We start from the raw sequence: 27718 nt of genomic DNA, 5'->3' as shown, positions 1-27718 counted from the left end.
ATTTATCTCTTAAACCATGCGTTCAAATCTCGAACCGCTTTCGCCGTTGGATTCCTCGCGTCGAGATCTTCAAAACTAGATCCCATGTTGATAGGTTTTGACGAACTTTTTTTTTCACGAAAAAACCGGACTAAAAATACCGACAAAAAAACCGAACCAGGAACACGGGTTTTTCCCCCTTTCCGAAAGAGGCACGCCCGTGCCTCTGACAAAATCACAACCATGCCTCTCGCGGAAACAAAACAGTGCCTCTAGCGAAAGAAAAAAAATAGAAAACATGTTTTTTTCTCTTTCTGAAAGAGGCACGCCCGTGGCTCTCGCGAAAGCACAACCGTGCCTCTCACGGAAGCAAAACCGTGCCTCTCACGAAAGAAAAAAAAACAGAAAACGCATTTTTCCTTTCCGAAAGAGGCACGCCCGTGCCTCTCGCGAAAGCACAACCGTGCCTCTCGCGAAAGAAAAAAAAAATAGAAAACGCGTTTTTTCTCTTTCCAAAAGAGGCACGCCCGTGCCTCTCGCGAAAGCACAACCGTGCCTCTCGCGGAAGCAAAACCGTGCCTCTCGCGGAAGAAAAAAAACAGAAAACACATTTTTTTTGTTTTCAAGAGGCACGGCCAGGCCTCTCGCGAAAGCACAACCGTGCCTCTCGCGAAAACAAAACCGTGACTCTCGTGGGATGTGATGACAAAACCGAGCAGCCTAGGTGGTTTCGGCTTCCGTGACATGGAGATTTTTAACCTAGCTCTTCTGTCAAGACAGGCATGGCGATTGCTTCAGGAACCGGACTCGCTCAGTGCACGATTGCTAAAGCCGATTTACTACCCTAATACCTCAATACTTGAGGCCGGGTTGGGGTCACGACCTTCTCAAATATGGCGTGCCATTATAGATGGCCGAAACATTATGAAGCAAGGCATCATCAGGCAGATAGGAGATGGATCATCGACGAACATCTGGATTCATAGCTGGATCCCCAGGGAGGGTTTCTCAACACCTGTGACATCTCTCATGGCTAACCCGCCGAGGACAGTGGCCGAATTATTGGACCACAGCATGGCAGCTTGGCGGGAAGATTTGGTCCGGCGGGTTTTCATCCCTGTAGACGCTGAGGCCATCTTAAAAATACCAATCTGCACGAGGCTAGTTCAGGACTTCTGGGTGTGGGCGGAAGACCCGAAAGGCCGGTACTCTGTTCGATCAGCATACAACATGATTGTTCGTATAAAGACTGGCAGAGAAGCTTGGCTAGAGGAAGTAGAAGTTGTATCCAACAGCAGCACTGAACGCAAAGGATGGTCATCGGTTTGGGGCATGCAAGTGCCATCAAAACTGAAGGTGTTTGTTTGGCGCCTCGCACAACATTCTCTCCCAACAAGTGACATCTTGCAGCATCGGAACATGTCTACAACGAGTGAATGTGCTATTTGTGGTGTAGCCGACAACTGGCGTCATTCCATGCTAGACTGCACCATGTCGAGGAGCGTGTGGGCGCTGTCAAGTGCAGATCTTGTGGAACACATGTGCATGAACACGGATGACAGTGCCAAGGGATGGTTGTTCGCTGATACGTCCATTTTGCATCATGCTTTTATATCAATATTTATTGCATTATGGACTGTTATTACACATTATATCTCAATACTTATGGCTATTCTCTCTTATTTTACAAGGTTTACCATGAAGAGGGGGAATGCCGGCAGCTGGAATTCTGGCTGGAAAAGGAGCAAACGTTGGAAACCTATTCTTCACAACTCCAAAAGACCTGAGACTCCACAAAACAACTTTTCGTATTTAATAAGAATTTTTGGGCAAAAGAAATAGGCCAGGGGGCCCACACCATGTCCAGGAGACAGGGGGCACCCCCTGTAGGGCTCGCCCCCCTATCTCCTGGGCCCCCTGGTGGGCTTCCGGCTGCCATCTTCTGCTATATGAAGGGTTTTGTCCTGAAAAAAAATCGTGGGCAAGCTTACGGGACGAAACTCCGCCGCCACGAGGCGGAACCTTGGCGGAATCAATCTAGGGCTCTGGCGGAGCTGTTCTGCCGGGGACACTTCCCTCCGAGAGGGGGAAATCATCACCAACGTCATCACCAATAATCCTCTCATAGGGAGGGGGTCAATCTCCATCAACATCTTCACCAGCACCATCTCATCTCAAAACCCTAGTTCATCTCTTGTATCCAATCTTGTATCAAAACAACAAATTGGTACCTGTGGGTTGCTAGTAGTGTTGATTACTCCTTGTAGTTGATGCTATTTGGTTTACTTGGTGGAAGATCGTATGTTCAGATCCTTTATGCATATTATTACTCCTCTGATTATGAACATGAATATGCTTTGTGAGTAGTTACGTTTTTTCCTCAGGACATGGGTGAAGTCTTGCTATTAGTAATCATGTGAATTTGGTATTCGTTAGATATTTTGATGAGATGTATGTTGTCTTTCCTCTAGTGGTGTTATGTGAACGTCGACTACATGACACTTCACCATTATTTGGGCCTAGAGGAAGGAATAGGGAAGTAATAAGTAGATGATGGGTTGCTAGAGTGACAGAAGCTTAAACCCTAGTTTATGCGTTGCTTCGTTAGGGGTTGATATGGATCCATACGTTTAATGTTGTGGTTAGGTTTACCTTAATACTCCTTTTTGTAGTTGCGGATGCTTGCAATAGGGGTTAATCATAAGTGGGATGCTTGTCCATGTTAGGGCAGTACCCAAGTGCCGGTCCACCCACATATCAAACTATCAAAGTACCGAACGCGAATCTTATGAACGTGATGAAAACTAGCTTGACGATAATTCCCAATGTGTCCTCGGGAGCTCCTTCTTCATTATTAGAGTTTGTCCAGGCTTATCCTTTGATACATAAAGGATTGGGCCACCTTGCTGCACTTTATTTACTTTATTTACTTTTGCTCGTTACTATTTATCTTATCACAAAACTATCTATTACCTACTATTTCAGTGCTTGCAGAGAAAACCTTACTGAAAACCGCTTATCATTTCCTTCTACTCCTCGTTGGGTTCGACACTCTTACTTAGCGAAAGGACTATGATAGATCCCCTATACTTGTGGGTCATCAAGTCTCTTTTCTGGTGCCGTTGCCGGGGAGCGTAGCGCTCTTGGTGAGTGGAACTTGGTAAGGAAACATTTATATAGTGTGCTGAAATTTTCTGTTACTTGTCACTATGGAAACTAATCCTTTGAGGGGCTTGTTCGGGGTATCTTCACCCCAACCAGAAGAGCCAATAGATGATCCTCAACCTACTGAACCTTATGAAAATATTCACTTTGAGATTCCTTCGGGTATGATAGAAAAACTGCTAGCTAATCCTTTTGCAACTTTGATTTCAAATGGGACTTATTGGAAAGTATTAAACGCAACTCTGAAGATTGGGGTTCCGACGATGGTAAGGAGTCAGGTATGACACCTAAGTTTGATTGTGTTAAATCTTTTATGGATACCGATGCTTTCCGCGGATTTAGCTCTAAGTGTGGACTTGACTCTGAGATGGTAGCTACTTTTTGTGAAACTTTTGCTACTCATGTTGTTCTCCCTAAAGAGAAGTGGTTTAAATATAATCCTCCTGTTGAAGTGAAAGTAGTTGCACCTATTACAGTCGAAGAGAAGACTATTACATATAGTGATCCTATTATTCCTACTGCTTATGTTGAAAACCTCCTTTTCCTGTTAGGATAGAAGATCATGCTAAAGCTTCGACTGTTGTTCGTGAGAGCAATGTTAGAACTTATACACCTCCTGAGCAAATCAAAGTTTTAACCTAATATTGCTATTGTTAAAGATCTCTTGTCTGATAATATTGATGGGCATGTTATTTACTTCTGTGATGAAACTGCTAGAATTGCTAAACCTTGTGCTAAAGATAAACATAGACCTGTGGTAGGCATGCCTGTTATTTCTGTTAAAATAGGAGATCATTGTTATCATGGCTTATGTGATATGGGTGCAAGTGCTAGTGCAATACCTATTGACTTATACAAAGAAATTAAGCATGATATTGCACCTGCTGAGTTAGAAGATATTGATGTCACAATTAAACTTGCCAATAGAGATACTATCTCACCAATGGGAATTGTTAGGGATGTTGAAGTCTTGTGTGGAAAAACTAAATATCCTGCTGATTTTCTTGTTCTTGGCTCCCCACAAGATAGCTTTTGTCCCATTATATTTGGTAGACCCTTCTTGAATACCGTTAATGCTAGGATAGATTGCGAAAAGGATGTAGTTACTATTGGTCTAGGTGATATGTCTCATGAGTTCAACTTTACTAAATTTCATAGACAACACCGTGAAGAGGAACCATCTAGTAAGGATGAAATTATTGGTCTTGCTTCCATTGTTGTTCCTCCAACTGATCCATTAGAACAATATTTACTAGACCATGAAAATGATATGTTTATGAAGGAAAGGGAAGAAATAGATGAAGTGTTCCTTAAACAAGAACCTATGCTGAAACATAACCTTCCCGTTGAAATTCTTGGGGATCCCCCTCCACCCAAGGGTGATCCCGTGTTTGAACTCAAACCATTACCTGATAATCTTAAGTATGCTTATATTGATGAAAAAGAAATATACCATGTTATTGTTAGTGCTAACCTTTCAGAGAAAGAAGAAAAAAAGATTATTGAAAACTCTGAAGAAGCACCGAGCTGCTATTGGATATACTCTGGATGATCTTAAGGGCATTAGTCCCACATTATGTCAACACAAAATTTCGATGGAGAAAGATGCCAAACCAGTTAGAGATCCTCAAAGACGATTAAATCTCAAAATGAAGGAAGTGGTAAGAAAGGAGATACTAAAACTCCTTGAGGCAGGTATTATTTATCCCGTTGCTGATAGTGAATGGGTAAGCCCTGTCCATTGTGTCCCCAAAAAGGGAGGTATTACCGTTGTTCCTAATGATAAAGATGAATTGATCCCGCAAAGAATTATTAGGGGTTATAGGATGGTAATTGATTTTCGTAAGTTAAATAAAGCCACTAAGAAAGATCATTACCCTTTACCTTTTATTGATCAAATGCTAGAAAGGCTATCCAAACACACACATTTTTGCTTCCTAGATGGTTATTCTGGCTTCTCTCAGATACCTGTATCAGCGGGGGATCAATCTAAAACTACTTTTACTTGCCCTTTTGGTACTTTTGCTTATAGACGTATGCCTTTTGGTTTATGTAATGCACCTGCTACCTTTCAAAGATGCATGATGGCTATATTTTCTGATTTTTGTGAAAAGATTTGTGAGGTATTCATGGATGACTTCTCCATCTATGGATCCTCTTTTGATGATTGTTTAAGCAACCTTGATCGAGTTTTGCAGAGATGCGAAGACACTAGTCTTGTCCTGAATTGGGAAAAGTGTCACTTTATGGTTAATGAAGGCATTGTCTTGGGGCACAAGATCTCCGAGAGAGGTATTGAAATTGATAAAGCCAAAGTTGATGCTATTGAAAAGATGCCATGTCCCAAGGACATAAAAGGTATAAGAAGTTTCCTTGGTCACGCTGGTTTTTATAGGAGGTTCATTAAGGACTTTTCTAAAATCTCTAGGCCTCTGACTAATTTATTGCAAAAAGATATTCCTTTTGTTTTTGATGATGATTGTGTAGAAGCATTTGAAACACTTAAGAAGGCTTTGATCACTGCACCTATTGTTCAGCCACCTGATTGGAATTTACCTTTTGAAATTATGGGCGATGCTAGTGATTATGCTGTAGGTGCTGTTTTAGGGCAAAGAGTCGATAAGAAATTGAATGTTATCCATTATGCTAGCAAGACTCTTGATACTGCCCAGAGAAATTATGCTACTACTGAAAAAGAATTTTTAGCAGTTGTGTTTGCATGTGATAAGTTTAGACCTTATATTGTTGATTCCAAAGTTACTATTCACACTGATCATGCTGCTATTAAATATCTTATGGAAAATAAAGATGCTAAGCCTAGACTCATTAGATGGGTTCTCTTGCTCCAAGAATTTGACTTGCATATTATTGATAGAAAGGAAGCTGAGAACCCCGTTGCAGACAACTTGTCTAGGCTAGAGAATGTTCTTGATGACCCACTGCCTATTAATGATAGCTTTCCTGATGAACAATTAGCGGTTGTCAGTGCTTCTCGTACTCCTCCTTGATATGCTGATTATGCTAATTACATTGTTGCTAAATATATACCGCCTAGTTTCACATACCAGCAAAAGAAAATGTTCTTTTATGATTTAAGACATTACTTCTGGGATGATCCACACCTTTATAAAGGAGTAGATTGTATTATTAGACGTTGTGTGCCTGAGCATGAACAGGAACAAATCCTACGCAAGTGTCACTCTGAATCCTATGGAGGACATCACGCTGGAGATAGAACTGCACACAAGGTACTACAATCTGGTTTTTATTGGCCTACTCTTTTCAAAGACGCTCGTAAGTTTGTCGTATCTTGTGATGAATGTCAAAGAATAGGTAACATTAGTAGACGTCAAGAAATGCCTATGAATTATTCTCTTGTTATTGAACCGTTTGATGTTTGGGGCTTTGATTATATGAGACCTTTTCCTGCCTCCAATGGTTATACACATATTTTAGTTGTTGTTGATTACATTACTAAGTGGGTAGAAGCTATTCCAACTAGTAGTGCTGATCATAACACTTCTATTAAAATGCTTAAAGAAGTTATTTTTCTGAGGTTTGGAGTCCCTAGATATCTTATGACTGATGGTGGTTCACACTTTATTCATGGTGCTTTCCGTAAGATGCTCGCTAAGTATGATGTCAATCATAGAATCACATCTCCTTATCACCCGCAGTCTAGTGGTCAAGTAGAGTTGAGCAATAGAGAGCTCAAATTAATTTTCCAAAAGACTGTGAATAGATCTAGAAAGAATTGGTCCAAAAAACTTGATGATGCATTATGGGCCTATAGAACTGCATACAAAAATCCTATGGGTATGTCTCCATATAAGATGGTTTATGGAAAAGCATGTCATTTACCTCTTGAACTTGAACATAAAGCATATTGGGCTGTTAAAGAGCTCAATTATGACTTTAAACTTGCTGGTGAGAAGAGGTTGTTTGATATTAGCTCCCTTGATGAATGGAGAACCCAAGCATATGAGAATGCCAAGCTTTTCAAAGAAAAAGTCAAACGCTGGCATGATAAGAGGATATAGAAGCGTGAGTTTAACGTATTGTGTTATTGTTCAACTCTCGTTTAAGATTTTTTGCAGGAAAACTTCTCTCAAAATGGGAAGGTCCCTACGTTATCGAGGAGGTCTATCGTTCTGGTGCTATAAAAATCAACAACTTTGAAGGCACAAATCCGAGGGTGGTAAACGGTCAAAGAATTAAACATTATATTTTAGGTAATCCTATCAATGTTGAAACTAATATTATTGAAACCATAACCCCTGAGGAATACATAAGAGAAACTTTCCAGAACGTTCCAGACTCCGAAAAGGCATAGGTATGTGGTACGGTAAGTAAACCGACTCCAAAACAACTCTAATGGCAATTTTTATCAGTTTTGGATTATTTTAGAATTTTAGGAAGAAAGAAGTAGTCCGAAAGGGGCACGAGGCCCCCACGAGAGAGGAGGGCGCGCCCCCACCTGTAGGGCGTGCCCCCCTGTCTCGTGGGCACCTCGTGTGCCTCCCGGACTCCGTTTTCTTGTATGTTACGTATTTTGGTCGGTAAAATATCATTATATATACTCCCGAAAGTTTTGACCACCGTATCACGCAAATATCCTCTGTTTTTGTTTCGAGCTGTTTCTGTTGCAAATTTAGAGCACCATGAATTCTCCCTCCTCCAACAACGAAGACAAGGATGCTTGGCTATTGAAGATAGAGTGGAAAAGAGAGGAACCAGAAGAGATCAACAAGGATGAAGGGATCAAGAAGGCCATGGAGGCTCAAGCTCCGGTGGTGAAAGAAGAAGACATCCCTCAACCTTTACCTAACCTTTTCACTCCAACAGAGATTAAAGCTTTCAATATGATTGAGTTAGCCCGCATACAGAACAAGTACCTCACAGAGGAGAATATTTTGTTGAAAGATCATATTGTTGGGCTCAAGGGCATTATCTGCAAGTTGGAGGAGCTTTTACGCTTGATGTGCGATTATCCACCGTCATCATCACCACCTCCGTCACCTCTGAAGAAATAATGGGCACTCCCCTTGGCAACTGCCAAGCTTGCGGGAGGTGCCCCGGTATCGTATCACCATCACCCTCCTATCTTTACCGCTTTATTTAGTTCGATCCTTTTAGTAGTATCTTGATCTAGTAGTTTGAAGTTTTGATATCAAGTAGTTTGGAGCTTTGCATTGTGATCTCTTTTTGTAATCGAGTCCGTGAGCTATCTATAATAAAGATTAGTGTTGAGTCAAGGGCTTTGCTATGTTGCTATGATCTTGAGAAAGTAGAAAGAATAAAAGAGTTCATATTGATCTTATGGATAGTGATAACTTCACACATAGAAAGTATGAGGCATAAAAATTGTTGAGAGTTGATGAATGTAGCCTTGGTCATCGTTGCAATTAATAGGAAGTGATAAGGAAGGAGGGGTTCACATATAAATATATTATCTTGGACACCTTTTATGACTGTGAAGCACTCATTAAGTATGACATGCTAAAAGAGTTGATGTTGGACAAGGAAGATTTGGTCCGGCGGGTTTTCATCCCTATAGACACTGAGGCCATCTTAAAAATACCGATCTGCACGAGGCTAGTTCAGGACTTCTGGGTGTGGGCGGAAGACCCAAAAGGCCGGTACAGGCCGGTACTCTGTTCGATCAGCATACAACTGAAGGAAATATGCCCTAGAGGCAATAATAAAGTTATTATTTATTTCCTCATATCATGATAAATGTTTATTATTCATGCTAGAATTGTATTAACCGGAAACATAATACATGTGTGAATATATAGACAAACAGAGTGTCACTAGTATGCCTCTACTTGACTAGCTTGTTAATCAAAGATGGTTATGTTTCCTAACCATGAACAAGGAGTTGTTATTTGATTAACAAGGTCAAATCATTAGTTGAATGATCTGATTGACATGACCCATTCCGTTAGCTTAGCACACGATCGTTTAGTATGTTGCTATTGCTTCCTTCATGACTTATACATGTTCCTATGACTATGAGATTATGCAACTCCCGTTTACCGGAGGAACACTTTGTGTGCTACCAAACGTCACAACGTAACTGGGTGATTATAAAGGTGCTCTACAGGTGTCTCCGAAGGTACTTGTTGAGTTGGCGTATTTCGAGATTAGGATTTGTCACTCCGAATGTCGGAAAGGTATCTCTGGGCCCTCTCGGTAATACACATCACTTAAGCCTTGCAAGCATTTCAACTAATGAGTTAGTTGTGAGATGATGCATTACGGAACGAGTAAAGAGACTTGCCGGTGACGAGATTGAACTAGGTATTGGATACCGACGATCGAATCTCGGGCAAGTAACATACCAATGACAAAGGGAACAACGTATGTTGTTGTGCGGTTTGACCGATAAAGATCTTCGTAGAATATGTAGGAACCAATATGGGCATCCAGGTCCCGCTATTGGTTATTGACCGGAGACATGTCTCGGTCATGTCTACATTGTTCTCGAGCCGTAGGGTCCGCACGCTTAAGGTTTCGATGACAGTTATATTATGAGTTTATGTATTTTGATGTACCGAAGGTTGTTCGGAGTCCCGGATATGATCACGGACATGACGAGGAGTCTCGAAATGGTCGAGACATAAAGATTGATATATTGGACGGATATATTTGGACACCGGAAAGGTTCCGGAGAAGTTTGGAGCTCCGGGAGGTTACCGGAACCCCCCGGGAGGTATATGGGCCTTATTGGGCCCATGTAAGAGGAAGAGAGAAGGAGCAAGGGAGGGGGGCGCGCCCCCCCAAGCCCAATCCGAATTGGGGAGGGGGGCCGGCCCCCCCTTTCCTTTCTCCTTCCCCCTCTCTTCCTTCCTACTACTAGTACTACTTCCTAATACTAGTACTCCTTCCTTCCCCCTCCAAATAAGATAAGGAAAAGAGAGGGAAACCTACTTGGAGTAGGTTTCCCCCTCCCTATGGCGCGCCCCCCTTGAGGCCGGCCACCTCCTCCCTCCCTCCTTTATATACGAGGGTAGGGGGCACCCTAGGACACACAAGTTGATCTTCGTGATCGTTCCTTAGCCGTGTGCGGTGCCCCCCTCCACGATATTACACCTCGGTCATATTGTAGCAGTGCTAAGGCGAAGCCCTGCGACAGTTGAACATCAAGATCGTCACCACGCCGTCGTGCTGACAAAACTCCTCCCCGTACCTCTGCTGGATCGGAGCCCGGGGTGCGTCATCGAGCTGTACGTGTGTCAAGAACTCGGAGGTGCCGGAGTAACGGTGCTTGGATCGGTTAGACCGGGAAGACGTACGACTACTTCCTCTACGTTGCGTCAACGCTTCCGCTTCGGTCTACGAGGGTACGTAGACAACACTCTTCCCTCTTGTTGCTATGCATCACCATGATCTTGCGTGTGCGTAGGAATTTTTTTGAAATTACTACGTTCCCCAACAGTGGCATCCGAGCCTAGGTTTTTATGGTTTGATGTTATATGCACGAGTAGAACACAAGTGAGTTGTGGGCGATATAAGTCATACTGCTTACCAGCATGTCATACTTTGGTTCAGCGGTATTGTTGGATGAAGCGGCCCGGACCGACATTACGCGTACGCTTACGCGAGACTGGTTTTACCGCCGTGCTTTGCACACAGGTGACTAGCGGGTGTCAGTTTCTCCAACTTTAGTTGAACCGAGTGTGGCTACGCCCGGTCCTTGCGAAGGTTAAAACAGCATCAACTTGACAAACTATCGTTGTGGTTTTGATGCGTAGGTGAGATTGGTTCTTGCTTAAGCCCGTAGCAGCCACATAAAACTTGCAACAACAAAGTAGAGGACGTCTAACTTGTTTTTGCAGGGCATGTTGTGATGTGATATGGCCAAGACATGATGCTATATTTTATTGTATGAGATGATCATGTTTTGTAACCGAAGTTATCGGCAACTGGCAGGAGCCATATGGTTGTCGCTTTATTGTATGAAATGCAAACGCCCTGTAATTGCTTTACTTTATCACTAAGCGGTAGCGATAGTCGTAGAAGCAATAGATGGCGTAAACGACAACGATGCTACGATGGAGATCAAGGTGTCGCGCCGGTGACGATGGTGATCATGATGGAGCTTTGGAGATGGAGATCACAAGCACAAGAAGATGATGGCCATATCATATCACTTATATTGATTGCATGTGATGTTTATCCTTTATGCATCTTATCTTGCTTTGATTGACGGTAGCATTTTAAGATGATCTCTCACTAAAAAAATTATCAAGTAGTGTTCTCCCTGAGTATGCACCGTTGCCAAAGTTCGTCGTGCCCAGACACCACGTGATGATCGGGTGTGATAAGCTCTACGTCCATCTACAACGGGTGCAAGCCAGTTTTGCACACGCAGAATACTCAGGTTAAACTTGACGAGCCTAGCATATGCAGATATGGCCTCGGAACACGGAGACCGAAAGGTCGAGCGTGAATCATATAGTAGATATGATCAACATAAGATGTTCACCATTGAAAACTACTCCATCTCACGTGATGATCGGTTATGGTTTAGTTGATTTGGATCACGTGATCACTTAGATGACTAGAGAGATGTCTGTCTAAGTGGGAGTTCTTAAGTAATATGATTAATTGAACTAAAATTTATCATGAACTTAGTACCTGATAGTATCTTGCTTGTCTATTTTGTTTGTAGATAGATGGCCCGTGCTGTTGTTCCGTTGAATTTTAATGCGTTCCTTGAGAAAGCTAAGTTGAAAGATGATGGTAGCAACTACGCGGACTGGGTCCGTAACTTGAGGATTATCCTCATTGCTGCACAGAAAAATTACGTCCTGGAAGCACCGCTGGGTGCCAGGCCTGCTGCTGATGCAACTGACGACGTTAAGAACGTCTGGCAGAGCAAAGCTGATGACTACTCGATAGTTCAATGTGCCATGCTTTACGGCTTAGAACCGGGACTTCAACGACGTTTTGAACGTCATGGAGCATATGAGATGTTTCAGGAGTTGAAGTTGATATTCCAGAAGAATGCCCGGATTGAGAGATATGAAGTCTCCAATAAGTTCTATAGCTGCAAGATGGAGGAGAATAGTTCTGTCAGTGAGCACATACTCAAGATGTCTGGGTATTGTAATCACTTGATTCAACTGGGAGTTACTCTTCCGGATGATAGCGTCATTGACATAATTCTCCAATCACTTCCACCAAGCTACAAGAGCTTCGTGATGAACTATAATATGCAAGGGATGGATAAGACGATTCCCGAGCTCTTCGCAATGCTAAAGGCTGCGGAGGTAGAAATCAAGAAGGAGCATCAAGTGTTGATGGTTAACAAGACCACTAGTTTCAAGAAAAAGGGCAAAGGGAAGAAGAAGGGGAACTTCAAGAAGAACAGCAAACAAGTTGCTGCTCAAGAGAAGAAACCCAAGTCTGGACCTAAGCCTGAAACTGAGTGCTTCTACTGCAAGCAGACTGGTCACTGGAAGCGGAACTGCCCCAAGTATTTGGCGGATAAGAAGGATGGCAAAGTGAACAAAGGTATATGTGATATACATGTTATTGATGTGTACCTTACTAGAGCTCGCAGTAGCACCTGGGTATTTGATACTGGTTCTGTTGCTAATATTTGCAACTCGAAACAGGGACTACGGATTAAGCGAACACTGGCAAAGGACGAGGTGACGATGCGCGTGGGAAATGGTTCCAAAGTCGATGTGATCGCGGTCAGCACGCTACCTCTACATCTACCTTCGGGATTAGTATTAGACCTAAATAATTGTTATTTGGTGCCAGCGTTGAGCATGAACATTATATCTGGATCTTGTTTGATGCGAGACAGTTATTCATTTAAATCAGAGAATAATGGTTGTTCTATTTATATGAGTAATATCTTTTATGGTCATGCACCCCTGAAGAGTGGTCTATTTTTGATGAATCTCGATAGTAGTGATACACATATTCATAGTGTTGAAGCCAAAAGATGCAAAGTTGATAATGATAGTGCAACTTATTTGTGGCACTGCCGTTTGGGTCATATCGGTATAAAGCGCATGAAGAAACTCCATACTGATGGACTTTTGGAACCACTTGATTATGAATCACTTGGTACTTGCGAACCGTGCCTCATGGGCAAGATGACCAAAACGCCGTTCTCCGGTACTATGGAGAGAGCAACAGATTTGTTGGAAATCATACATACAGATGTATGTGGTCCAATGAATGTTGAGGCTCGTGGCGGATATTGTTATTTTCTCACCTTCACAGATGATTTAAGCAGATATGGGTATATCTACTTAATGAAGCATAAGTCTGAAACATTTGAAAAGTTCAAAGAATTTTAGAGTGAAGTTGAAAATCATCGTAACAAGAAAATAAAGTTTCTACGATCTGATCGTGGAGGAGAATATTTGAGTTACGAGTTTGGTTTACACTGAAAACAATGTGGAATAGTTTCACAACTCACGCCACCCGGAACACCACAGCGTAATGGTGTGTCCGAACGTCGTAATCGTACTTTACTTGATATGGTGCGGTCTATGATGTCTCTTACAGATTTACCGCTATCGTTTTGGGGTTATGCTCTAGAGACAGCCACATTCACGTTAAATAGGGCACCGTCGAAATCCGTTGAGACGACACCTTATGAACTATGGTTTGGCAAGAAACCAAAGTTGTCGTTTCTTAAAGTTTGGGGTTGCGATGCTTATGTGAAAAAGCTTCAACCTGATAAGCTCGAACCCAAATCGGAGAAATGTGTCTTCATAGGATACCCAAAGGAGACAGTTGGGTACACCTTCTATCACAGATCCGAAGGCAAGACATTCGTTGCTAAGAATGGATCCTTTCTAGAGAAGGAGTTTCTCTCGAAAGAAGTGAGTGGGAGGAAAGTAGAACTTGATGAGGTAACTGTACCTACTCCCTTGTTGGAAAATAATACATCACAGGAACCGGTTTCTGTGACGTCAAAACCAACTAGTGAGGAAGTTGATGATAATGATCATAGAACTTCAGATCAAGTTAATACAGAACCACGTAGGTCAAACAGAGTAAGATCCGCACCAGAGTGGTACGGTAATCCTATTCTGGAAGTCATGCTACTAGATCATGATGAACCTACGAACTATGAAGAAGCAATGGTGAGCCCAGATTCCGCAAAATGGCTTGAAGCCATGAAATCTGAGATGGGATCCATGTATGAGAACAAAGTATGGACTTTGGTTGACTTGCCCGATGGTCGGCAAGCAATTGAGAATAAATGGATCTTCAAGAAGAAGACTGACGCTGACGGTAATGTTACTGTCTACAAAGCTCGACTTGTTGCAAAAGGTTTTCGACAAGTTCAAGGGGTTGACTACGATGAGACCTTCTCACCTGTAGCGATGCTTAAGTCTGTCCGAATCATGTTAGCAATTGCCGCATTTTATGATTATGAAATTTGGCAAATGGATGTAAAAACTGCATTCCTGAATGGATTTCTGGAAGAAGAGTTGTATATGATGCAACCAGAAGGTTTTATCGATCCAAAGGGAGCTAACAAAGTGTGCAAGCTCCAACGTTCCATTTATGGACTGGTGCAAGCCTCTCGGAGTTGGAATAAACGTTTTGATAGTGTGATCAAAGCATTTGGTTTTATACAGACTTTTGGAGAAGCCTGTATTTACAAGAAAGTGAGTGGGAGCTCTGTAGCATTTCTAATATTATATGTGGATGACATATTATTGATTGGAAATGATATAGAATTTCTGGATAGCATAAAGGGATACTTGAATAAAAGTTTTTCAATGAAAGACCTCGGTGAAGCTGCTTACATATTGGGCATTAAGATCTATAGAGATAGATCAAGACGCTTAATTGGACTTTCACAAAGCACATACCTTGACAAAGTTTTGAAGAAGTTCAAAATGGATCAAGCAAAGAAAGGGTTCTTGCCTGTATTGCAAGGTGTGAAGTTGAGTAAGACTCAAAGCCCGACGACTGCAGAAGATAGAGAGAAAATGAAAAGTGTTCCCTATGCTTCAGCCATAGGCTCTATCATGTATGCAATGCTGTGTACCAGACCTGATGTGTGCCTTGCTATAAGTCTAGCAGGGAGGTACCAAAGTAATCCAGGAGTGGATCACTGGACAGCGGTCAAGAACATCCTGAAATACCTGAAAAGGACTAAGGATATGTTTCTCGTATATGGAGGTGACAAAGAGCTCATCGTAAATGGTTACGTTGATGCAAGCTTTGACACTGATCCGGACGATTCTAAATCGCAAACCGGATACGTGTTTACATTAAACGGTGGAGCTGTCAGTTGGTGCAGTTCAAAGCAAAGCGTCGTGGCGGGATCTACATGTGAAGCGGAATACATAGCTGCTTCGGAAGCAGCCAATGAAGGAGTCTGGATGAAGGAGTTCATACCTAGTGCATCGGGTCCAATGAAAATCTTTTGTGACAATACTGGAGCGATTGCCTTAGCGAAGGAATCTAGATTTCACAAGAGAACCAAGCACATCAAGAGACGCTTCAATTCCATCCGGGATCTAGTCCAGGTGGGAGACATAGAGATTTGCAAGATACATACGGATCTGAATGTTGCAGACACGTTGACTAAGCCTCTTCCACGAGTAAAACATGATCAACACCAAGACTCCATGGGTGTTAGAATCATTACTGTGTAATCTAGATTATTGACTCTAGTGCAAGTGGGAGACTGAAGGAAATATGCCCTAGAGGCAATAATAAAGTTATTATTTATTTCCTCATATCATGATAAATGTTTATTATTCATGCTAGAATTGTATTAACCGGAAACATAATACATGTGTGAATATATAGACAAACAGAGTGTCACTAGTATGCCTCTACTTGACTAGCTTGTTAATCAAAGATGGTTATGTTTCCTAACCATGAACAAGGAGTTGTTATTTGATTAACAAGGTCACATCATTAGTTGAATGATCTGATTGACATGACCCATTCCGTTAGCTTAGCACACGATCGTTTAGTATGTTGCTATTGCTTTCTTCATGACTTATACATGTTCCTATGACTATGAGATTATGCAACTCCCGTTTACCGGAGGAACACTTTGTGTGCTACCAAACGTCACAACGTAACTGGGTGATTATAAAGGTGCTCTACAGGTGTCTCCGAAGGTACTTGTTGAGTTGGCGTATTTCGAGATTAGGATTTGTCACTCCGAATGTCGGAGAGGTATCTCTGGGCCCTCTCGGTAATACACATCACTTAAGCCTTGCAAGCATTTCAACTAATGAGTTAGTTGTGAGATGATGCATTACGGAACGAGTAAAGAGGCTTGCCGGTAACGAGATTGAACTAGGTATTGGATACCGACGATCGAATCTCGGGCAAGTAACATACCAATGACAAAGGGAACAACGTATGTTGTTGTGCGGTTTGACCGATAAAGATCTTCGTAGAATATGTAGGAACCAATATGGGCATCCAGGTCCCGCTATTGGTTATTGACCGGAGACATGTCTCGGTCATGTCTACATTGTTCTCGAACCGTAGGGTCCGCACACTTAAGGTTTCGATGACAGTTATATTATGAGTTTATGTATTTTGATGTACCGAAGGTTGTTCGGAGTCCCGGATATGATCACGGACATGACGAGGAGTCTCGAAATGGTCGAGACATAAAGATTGATATATTGGACGGATATATTTGGACACCGGAAAGGTTCCGGAGAAGTTTGGAGCTCCGGGAGGTTACCGGAACCCCCCGGGAGGTATATGGGCCTTATTGGGCCCATGTAGGAGGAAGAGAGAAGGAGCAAGGGAGGGGGGCGCGCCCCCCCAAGCCCAATCCGAATTGGGGAGGGGGGCCGGCCCCCCCTTTCCTTTCTCCTTCCCCCTCTCTTCCTTCCTACTACTAGTACTACTTCCTAATACTAGTACTCCTTCCTTCCCCCTCCAAATAAGATAAGGAAAAGAGAGGGAAACCTACTTGGAGTAGGTTTCCCCCTCCCTATGGCGCGCCCCCCTTGAGGCCGGCCACCTCCTCCCTCCCTCCTTTATATACGGGGGTAGGGGGGCACCCTAGGACACACAAGTTGATCTTCGTGATCGTTCCTTAGCCGTGTGCGGTGCCCCCCTCCACGATATTACACCTCGGTCATATTGTAGCGGTGCTTAGGCGAAGCCCTGCGACAGTTGAACATCAAGATCGTCACCACGCCATCGTGCTGACAAAACTCCTCCCCGTACCTCTACTGGATCGGAGCCCGGGGTGCGTCATCGAGTTGTACGTGTGTCAAGAACTCGGAGGTGCCGGAGTAACGGTGCTTGGATCGGTTAGATCGGGAAGACGTACGACTACTTCCTCTACGTTGCGTCAACGCTTCCGCTTCGGTCTACGAGGGTACGTAGACAACACTCTTCCCTCTTGTTGCTATGCATCACCATGATCTTGCGTGTGCGTAGGAAATTTTTTGAAATTACTACGTTCCCCAACAACAACATGATTGTTCGTATATAGACTGGTAGAGAAGCTTGGCTAGAGGAACTAGAAGATATATCCAACAGCAGCGCTGAACACAAAGGATGGTCATCGGTTTGGGGCATGCAAGTGCCATCAAAACTGAAGGTGTTTGTTTGGCACCTCGCACAACGTTCTCTTCCAACAAGTGACATCTTGCAGCATCGGAACATGTCTACAATGAGTGAATGTGCTATTTGTGGTGTAGCCGACAACTGGCATCATTCCATGCTAGACTGCACCATGTCGAGGAGCATGTGGGCACTGTCAAGCGCAGATCTTGTGGAACACATGTGCATGAACATGGATGACAGTGCCAAGGGCTGGTTGTTCGCTGATACGTCCATTTTGCATCATGCTTTTATATCAATATTTATTGCATTATGGGTTGTTATTACACATTATATCTCAATACTTATGGCTATTCTCTCTTATTTTACAAGGTTTACCATGAAGAGGGGGAATGCCGACAGCTGGAATTCTGGCTGGAAAAGGAGCAAACATTGGAAACCTATTCTTCACAACTCCAAAAGACCTGAGACTCCACGAAACAACTTTTCAGATTTAATAAGAATTTTTGGGCAAAAGAAATAGGCCAGGGGGCCCACACCCTGTCCAGGAGACAGGGGGCGCCCCCCTGTAGGGCGCGCCCCCTATCTCTTGGGCCCCTTGGTGGGCTTCCGGCTGCCATCTTCTGCTATATGAAGGGTTTTGTCCTGAAAAAAATCGTGGGCAAGCTTACGGGACGAAACTCCGCCGCCACGAGGCGGAACCTTGGCGGAATCAATCTAGGGCTCTGGCAGAGCTGTTCTGCCGGGGACACTTCCCTCCGGGAGGGGGAAATCATCACCAATGTCATCACCAACGATCCTCTCATCGGGAGGGGGTCAATCTCCATCAACATCTTCACCAGCACCATCTCATCTCAAAACCCTAGTTCATCTCTTGTATCCAATCTTGTATCAAAACCACAAATTGGTACCTGTGGGTTGCTAGTAGTGTTGATTACTCCTTGTAGTTGATGCTATTTGGTTTACTTGGTGGAAGATCATATGTTCAGATCCTTTATGCATATTATTACTCCTCTGATTATGAACATGAATATGCTTTGTGAGTAGTTACGTTTGTTCCTAAGGACATGGGTGAAGTCTTGCTATTAGTAGTCATGTGAATTTGGTATTCGTTCGATATTTTGATGAGATGTATGCTGTCTTTCCTCTAGTGGTGTTATGTGAACGTCGACTACATGACACTTCACCATTATTTGGGCCTAGAGGAAGGCATAGGGAAGTAATAAGTATATGATGGGTTGCTAGAGTGACAGAAGCTTAAACCCTAGTTTATGCTTTGCTTCGTTAGGGGTTGATATGGATTCATACGTTTAATGTTGTGGTTAGGTTTACCTTAATACTCCTTTTTGTAGTTGTGGATGCTTGCAATAGGGGTTAATCATAAGTGGGATGCTTGTCCATGTTAGGGCAGTACCCAAGTGCCGGTCCGCCCACATATCAAATTATCAAAGTACCGAACGTGAATCTTATGAACGTGATGAAAACTAGCTTGACGATAATTCCGAATGTGTCCTCGGGAGCTTCTTTTTCATTATTAGAGTTTATCCAGGCTTATCCTTTGTACATAAAGGATTGGGCCACCTTGCTGCACTTTATTTACTTTATTTACTTTTGCTCGTTACTATTTATCTTATCACAAAACTATCTATTACCTACTATTTCAGTGCTTGCAGAGAAAACCTTACTGAAAACCGCTTATCATTTCCTTCTGCTCCTCGTTGGGTTCGACACTCTTACTTATTGAAAGGACTACGATAGATCCCCTATATTTGTGGGTCAGCATTCGTCATGAGTGAGTCGCTACCACAGGAAGAGTTTTCCACGTTAGTTATTACACTTTGGGCAATATGGCACGCTCGCCGGAAGCTGATACATGAAGGGATTTTCCAAACTCCTTTTTCCACACAAGCTTTCATCAGAAGCTACCTCTGTGATCTTCAACTCACCTTCAAGGCTCCCAGCAGGGGACGGGCTGAGGCTCAACTGAAGCCAACGACCTGGCTACCTCCTCAGGAGGGGCACTCCAAGCTTAATGTGGATGCAGCAGTGCCTAGGGCAGGAGGTTTTGGTGCAGTGGGAGCGATTTGTAGAGATGCCACCGGAATGTTCTTGGGTGCATCCGCCGTTGTTTTTAGAAACATTGACCAGCCGGAGATCCTCGAAAGCCTTGCCATTAGAGAGTCTCTAGCTCTTGCTGACGATATGTATATCCAAAAAATTCAAGTGGCCTCTGATTGCAAGTCAGCAGTTGAAGCGATCCAGCGAGGAACATCTTTGGCATATGGTGCAGTAGTGAGGGAGATCAAAGAACACTCTAGTAGTTTTACTTCCTGTTTATTTAAACATGAATTTAGAACTTCGAATGTCGAAGCACACAAACTAGCAAAGCATGCTTTAACTCTCGGGACCAGTCGCCATGTTTGGTTAGGCCACCCGGGAAAACTTTCTTTCGTCCATGTAAGTGTGACAGGTCAATAATAAAGCTTTGCGAGTTTGTCTAAAAAACGTTTTCCCCACTTTTGTAATTAAATAGTACTCCCTCTGTTCCTAAATGTAAGTCTTTTAGAGATTCCACTACAAACTACATACGGATGTATATAGACATATTTTAGAGTGTAGATTCACTCATTTTGCTCCGTATGTAGTCTATAATGAAATCTTTAAAAAGACTTATATTTAGAAACGGAGGGAGTACTATGTCAGTTGGCATTTGGCAATTAGCAACCGTTGCGTCCTATGCATGCGTCCGTTGTAACACTATATATAGACATCATCAATAAAGTTTTTTTTGGGAAAACTTCCAATCTATTCATCTTCAATCATGGCAGTACAACGAACACCAGAAATAAAAATTACACCCAGATTCGTAGACCACCTAGCGACGACTACAAGTACTGAAGCGAGCCGAAGAGGCGCCGCCGTCATCGCCCCTCCATCACCGGAGTCGGGCACAACTTTTTGTAGTAGACAGTCGGGAAGTCGTCGTGCTAAGGCCCCATGGGACTAGCACCCCAGAACAGCAACCACCACTGATGAAAAATAACGTAGATCGAAAGGATCCAAACGAAAGCACACGAACGTAGACGAACGACGACGAGATCCGAGCAAATCCACCAAAGATAGATCTGCCGGTGACACACCTCCACACGCCCACCAATGATGCTAGACGCACCGCCGGAATGGGGGCTAGGCGGGGAGACCTTTATTCCATCTTCAGGGAGTCGCCGTCGTCTCGCCTTCCTGAGCAGGACACAAACCCTAGCAATATTGTAAAAAACAACTAAAAACGGAGTCCTCCCGTCGGCCCTTGCCAGGATCCACCGCGCCTCCATGGCCCGAGGGCCACTGGAGACGAGGCGGACCTACGTCGGCGCCGGCGAGAGGCACGAACCCTAACTTTCTTTCTTGAAGGAGGAGGAGGTAGCCAGACAAAGGAGGAACACCATCAATAAAGATTTGAACTGCTGGTTTTCATTTTTTTACTTCCTCTCAATCTTTCTTCTAAGAGCATCTTCAAGAGAAGATGCAAATTTGGAGATGTAAAACAGGAGACGTAAAACTTTACATCTTCAAAAAATGCTTTTTGCATCTCCAAAAAAGTGTCAACTCCAACAGACGATGCAAAACGAAGATGCAAAAGAGCAACTCTAACAGAAGATGTATATTTGAGATGTATATTGGCGGCGGCAGTGGGGATCGAGGTGGTGGCAGAGGCGGAGCGAGGTCGGAGGAGAGTCGGGGCAGCGACGGCAAAGGTTGAGCGGGGCCGGAGGCGAGTCGGGTGACATGGGAGGCGGAGCTGGGCGGCAACAGTGGGGATCATAGCGACGACAGGAGGTGGAGCGAGGCCGGAGGAGAGTTGGGGCAACGGAGGTGGAGCGGGGCCGGAGGCGAGTCGAGGTGCCGTGGTAGGCGGAGCTGGGCGACGGCGAGAGGTGGAGCGAGGCCAGAGGAGAGTTGGGGCAGCGGCGGCGGAGGCGGAGCAAGGCCGGAGGAGACTCAAGGCGGCAGTGGGGGAGGCGGAGTGGGGTGGTCGCAGCAAGGAGTCGAGGCAGCGGCGGGAGGCGGGGTGGCGAATCAGGGGACGACTACAGTGAAAATAGGGCGACGATGGTGGGGATCGAGGCGACGGCGAGAGGCGAAGTGGCGACGGGTAAGAGGAGTCGGAGCGACGAGGGGGGCCGAAGGTGGCGTGGGGCGGCGGTGGTGTGGCGTTGTGGTTGTCAGATGGCGGCGTCAGTGCGTTCAATGACCAGGAGGAAGAGGAATGGGAGAAGGGAAATGAAATGAAAGGCAGTTGACGCGCAGCCATCAGTTTTATTTTGCACCGCGAGGTCTTATAGTTTACATCTTCAAGAGACGGAGATGTACATTTTTTTATCTACATCATCTGTTGGAGAGAGGTTTTGGTCCTCAAGAGATGCGAAAGTAGGTATTTTTGCATCTACATCTATTGGAGATGCTCTAACACGCCAAACAGGTGCTTATAAACCTTACACCCTCTCCTTGATCAATACCTCCCTTGGTTCTCTTTTCATTACATAGCTCTGGAAAAGTTGATCAAGATTTTCTAAATATCAAAGTCGAATATGGATAAGTAGCACATTTAGAGACTTCGATATAAGAACTTTTCTCATCATGTTAGAAATAGACAAACCATTATTGAGTTTTGTTTTTAGTTTTTACAGGTTGAGTATACCCCAAAAATCAGCATGGGCCAAAGCCTAACCGCAGACGTTTCTATCTGGGTGTCAGCAAGACATATCAGCAGTTGCATTTTTCAGTAAGTATTTCACGGTATATAAAGAAAAATACACCAACAAGCATTACGAATCTTATAGACAGGAGTCCATCACATTAATATAATTCTTACTCTACAGGCACAAATAACCTATGTGACTCCACATTGGTACATAACAAATAACAATCCTTGATAGTCTGATGTAGTCACTCGGACAAGAATAACTTAAATAACAACCGTATAGAGATACAAATTACACATCGCACTCAGACAACTTCCAAAATAAACGACGGCTTAATGTATGGAAGCAATAAACCATCTTTCACTCCACCCTGAGGCTCCAGCAGCGTATCAAACATTCACTCCAAGTAACTGATACTTCATTGAAGGCTTCAGAATTGACAAAAAAAAGTGTGAGGAACACATGATAAGAGTAATACAAATATAGACCAAGCATCAAAAGACACATTTATGACCTCAAACACCACAAACATAAAGTGCGGTCGACTATGAACTCACAAACTCAATTATCTCTCCATGCTAATTATATCAAGGTACATAAATAACCATAGAATTAACATTCTACAGGTAGGATTGAATGAGTGGTGAAGTTATGTTTGTGACTGATTAGCAGCCATAGAAGTTTAAATGTCGATGTGAATGTGAGGAAGGATATATAATTCCTTCCAAAGCATACAAGACTGGTACAGTACGTGTGATGATCTAAGAAAAGAAATTTCTACTGTTGGCATACACACATACTAATTGAGATAGCACGCCCACAGTTTTTGTTTAGATATAGCAAGTTCGAATTTTAAGAAAATAAACTCAATGAAGGACACAATTGGATATGCAAGAAAAGTTAAGAAATGGAGTGAATTGGACATAGTGATTGATGATTGACTGATGAAAAATATATTAAAATGGAGGAAGTACCTTTAATACTTGGTGCTGCAAGATTGATTATTTTAATAGTCAAGCTCTTCAAGCATTTCAAGCATCTCAGCAATTGTTTCTGCTCCGCCCTGACAAATACTACACATGATTAAAAATTGCCTATAGACAGTTTAGAAAACAACAAAAACGAAGTCTGGAACTCTTACAGTCCAATCCTCTAGCATGGTGTACACCCAGGACTGAAACAGCAAGTCTCGTTCCTGCCTCAGCCCCTTTGTTGACTCCAAGACTCTACCTCCCATAATAATTGGTCCACCAGACATTCCAGGGTTACTGGTGTAATTTGCATAAAGCATATGAACACCAGTTTCTTGATTTACGTACATACCGCTGAGATACAAACAAATTAGTTCCAGCAAATATGTATTTTAACCACCACAAAAAAAAACACAGTTCAAATAAAAATTAGTCAGCAAATGCACAAAAAGTAAGATTTAACCGTCATTACGTACTCAATTTGGCCAGGTAATGTCGAAGGTCTGATAAGTTGTCCACGTTTACCATTGTAATATCCATGCAAATAAACCGTCCATGGAAATAAATCAGGATTGGTAGATATTTCAGCGAACAGCAGAGGTTCAAACATATAGCCCTCACAATCAAACTGAAGTATAGCAAGATCCCCAGGCTCGGATAAATTTTGTACATCGGCTTGAAAGCGCGGTTGTCCACCAGGAAAGATAACCGTAATCATAAGACCATTAATGAAGGCTGATTTAACAACATGGTAAGATGTCATTACTAGACATGAACATCCGTTGCAGTAAGCAACGAAACCACTGCCCAAATGCTCTGGACTGCCGCCTTGTAACCTAACCACAGACATCTCCTTCAGTTGATGAACTCAAGATTTAAAGATGAAACTGCAAAAGTTTCAGTGGAAATAAAGGTTGTCAGATAGGACCAAACATCCTAAGATGGAAAGACAAATTAGACGAGTATCCATACTTCATTCGGGGAAAACAATTAAATACTACGCTTCACTAAGATTAAAGAAAATGTGAATAAGGGAATCAGCCAACAAGTAACACAACAGAGGAGGCATGCGCATTGCGGGAGTAACTCGCCTGTTTTGAGTCACAGGTATTGGAATTGACATCTGTCCAAATAAGCCAAGAGAAAAGGCAGAGCTCAGCTCCCACGTGTGCGCCCTGATCAGGGGCACCGATCCAACAACTCCCTGCCCATGTCCCAGCGCCTAGTAATTAAGGAAAAGGAGGGGCAGGTTCCACCAATAACAACTGATCCTAAAAAGGTGCCATGGGGATTCCAAGACTGATTACCACCACTGGCCATCCTGGGACAGTGCCTGTGGCGTCCTGCACCACTAGGACCCCCACTGTTGCCTCTCCCCTGTCGGAACTTCACATATGGCTGGGGGCTCACTGTCGGGCAGCAAGGGACATCTAATGCTTTTGTTTGGGACGTTCTAATCTGAGATCAAGATCGTATTTACATGCCTCGGTTGTTAATCATCCATGCTAACATGTCAATGGTTTTGTAAGTCTTAATTATCCATGTTCAAGGTTAATGATCTTTCAGGTTAACGACCTTACTAGTGAACTAATGATCTCGTCTTATCCTAATTGCATCGGGTTAGTGCTAATTAATGATGACCATGTTTTAATTAGCTACGGTTAATGTGATAATGTTGATGGTTCAAGTTAAATTGGTGTTTAATAAGGACAATACTGCATCGGGTAGCAATTAGAAGAATATGGTGGATGTTTGTTTAAGAACTATCCAATTTCCCCAAATCACCGAAACCCTAATAACCTTAGAAATGCCCAACACTAACCCTTGCATGAAAATCCCCAAATGGAAAAGATTCGGCCTCACCTGATGGCGCCGCGTTGGTGCCTCACGTCCGGGATCCCGCGCGACGACGCCGCACGAGGACCAGGATGTCGTGGTCTCTCGGGACGACGCACGGGAAGTTGACACCGATGTGCCGTACTTACGGAGGAAGACGACACCCCGCCTCTGCGCTGGGCTCAGCGCCGTTCGAAGGAGCAGCGCGCGGCCTCTTGTCGAGGCGCGCTACTCCGGCGAACGGCGCCACCGCGTCGCTATGGATCCTGGCTGGCCGGCGCCGTCACGAGGTCGGCTCTCGTTGCTGAGAATCGGGGAAATAGCCAGTGTGGGTGTGGCTGGCCGCTCGGTTGTTTTGTTCCGGGTGCCTTGCATCTGACCCGTTGATCTGATCGGACGGCTCTCTGCAGAGCTGATCGACATGGACCTTCGGGCTATTATTGGGCCCCATCCCCTCACGGGCTATTTCCGCCTGATGAAAGGTGTTTTGCTTAAACGCAGTGGGCGTTTTCTTTCCAATAGGCCGGCTACGAGTTTTGGGCAAAAATGATTTTGTGGGCTTTTATTTTATTTTCAGTGCATTCTCTTGTTTTAAGTATTTTTGCTAATGTATGCACCGGGGCCTGATGGACTACATGTTGTGTTTTATAAGAGGTTATGGCATATCATAGGAGAGGATTTAATTGATGAAGTGTTGCTGGCGGTAAACAACCGAAAAGTTCCAGAAGGGTGGAACGACACGACTATTGTTCTTATCCAAAAGGTTGTCAGCCCAGAAGTTATAACACAGTTTCGGCCAATAGGTTTGTGTAACGTGGCTTATAAGGTAATTTCAAAATTATTGGCCAATCGTCTCAAGTATTTCTTACCAGAAATCATATCACCAAATCAAAGCGCTTTTGTCCCGGGGCACTTGATTACAGATAATTTTCTGGTGGCTTCTGAGTCTTATCATGCTATTAAGAGGAAGAGTAAAGGTAAATATGGTACTTGTGCGGTAAAACTGGATATGCACAAGGCTTATGGTAGGGTCGAGTGGTTTTTTCTTTGGAGAGGATCCTGCTTCGACTAGGCTTCTCTGTTGATTGGGTTGCTCTAATTATGGAGTGTGCTCAGTCTGTAAGATACCAAGTGCGGATTAATAATTCACTTACAGATTATTTCTTGCCTACACGGGGTCTTTGACGACCCGCTCTCATCATATTTGTTTTTACTATGTGCGGAAGGACTCTCAAGCTTACTTGTCCATGAGGATGAAACGTGCAATTTGGTGGGCGTTAAAGTATGTAGGGATGCACCATCGATTTCCCATCTTCTGTTCGCTGATGATTCTCTCATCCTAATGAGAGCGGACGTCTCCAACACCACTAGCCTTCGCCATGCACTAGATGATTATTGTGCAGCTTCGGGCCAACTGGTGAGTGAGGCAAAATCAAGTATCTTTTTTTGTCCATGTAACCCTGTGGAGGTGAGGGCCGAAGTTTGCACAACCCTGAGTATTAGGGTGGAGGCAATTACAGACAAGTATTTGGGTCTACCCCCCCCCCCCCTAGTTGGGGTGGACAGACCTGACAGTTTTCAGCACTTGGTGGATAGAGTTCTGAAAAGAATTAGAGGATGGAAGGAAAAAATGCTCTCTTTTGGAGGAAAGGAAATATTATTAAAGGCCATTGTTCAAGCCCTACCGTCGTATGCCATGTCAGTATTCAAATTACCCAAACAAGTATGTAATGGGATAACTACTGCTATGTCTCAATAACTAGTGGGGTGATGAGGATATGAAGAAGCATATGCATTGGTTTGCATGGTGGAAAATGTGTGTCCCAAAGAGCAAAGAGGTATGAGTGTCAGTGATTTGCACCGTTTTAATATGACTTTACTTGCTAAACAATGCCGGAGACTTAGTAGAGCCAGATTCTTTATGTGCAAGAGTTTTAAAAGCAAAATACTTTGCTGATGCAGACTAAGGCATAGCCTAGTGGTGGGAAGGGGCTGATGCCTTCCCACCCACCCAGGTTCAAGGCATGGTACTTCTAATTTGGGTTTGTTGCACCAATTATACTGTAGGGGGTTCCCTTACAGTCTTTCTGTCAAAAAAAAAATACTTTGCTGATGGTAACCTCCTAAATTGTCCTCTCAAGAAAGGTAGCTCCTATACGTGGCAAAGTTTGTGGAGTGGTATTCAAACTTTCAAGAGAGGCCATATTTGGAGAGTAGGGGATGGCACACAAATTAGCATATGGGATGATCCCTGGGTTCCTAGTAGCCCAAGCAGGAAGGTGATGACCCCAGAGGTAATATAGTCACTACTAGGGTCTCTGAGTTAATCAATGTAGACGAAAGACAGTGGGATGAGCAGCTCATTAGAGATATTTTTTGGCCTATTGACGCGCAAAGAATTCTAAACATTCCCTTAGCTATGGGGATGATGGAGGATTTTGTTTCATGGCACTACGAAAGAAGTGGAATTTTTTCAGTCAAAACGGCTTATCATATGGAGTGGGATTACCAACATGGACG

At 43.5% G+C, this 27718-nt stretch overlaps 1 long non-coding RNA gene across 1 annotated transcript; it reads right to left on the bottom strand.

The window, feature by feature from the left end:
* Positions 1–22490: 22490 nt before the first annotated feature.
* On the bottom strand, positions 22491–25519 carry LOC123162601 (uncharacterized). The gene is made up of 5 exons (XR_006481359.1): positions 25226–25519; positions 23839–24249; positions 23533–23716; positions 23366–23454; positions 22491–22819 (listed from the first exon to the last, which is right to left on the bottom strand). It is a non-coding gene; the product is annotated as an uncharacterized lncRNA (long non-coding RNA).
* Positions 25520–27718: the final 2199 nt, after the last annotated feature.

This window comes from Triticum aestivum, chromosome 7B (genome assembly GCF_018294505.1).
Source record: "Triticum aestivum cultivar Chinese Spring chromosome 7B, IWGSC CS RefSeq v2.1, whole genome shotgun sequence".
Lineage (NCBI taxonomy): Eukaryota > Viridiplantae > Streptophyta > Magnoliopsida > Poales > Poaceae > Triticum > Triticum aestivum.
The sequence above is the reverse complement of the archived record's forward strand: the minus strand, read 5'-3'. Positions and strand labels throughout refer to the sequence as shown.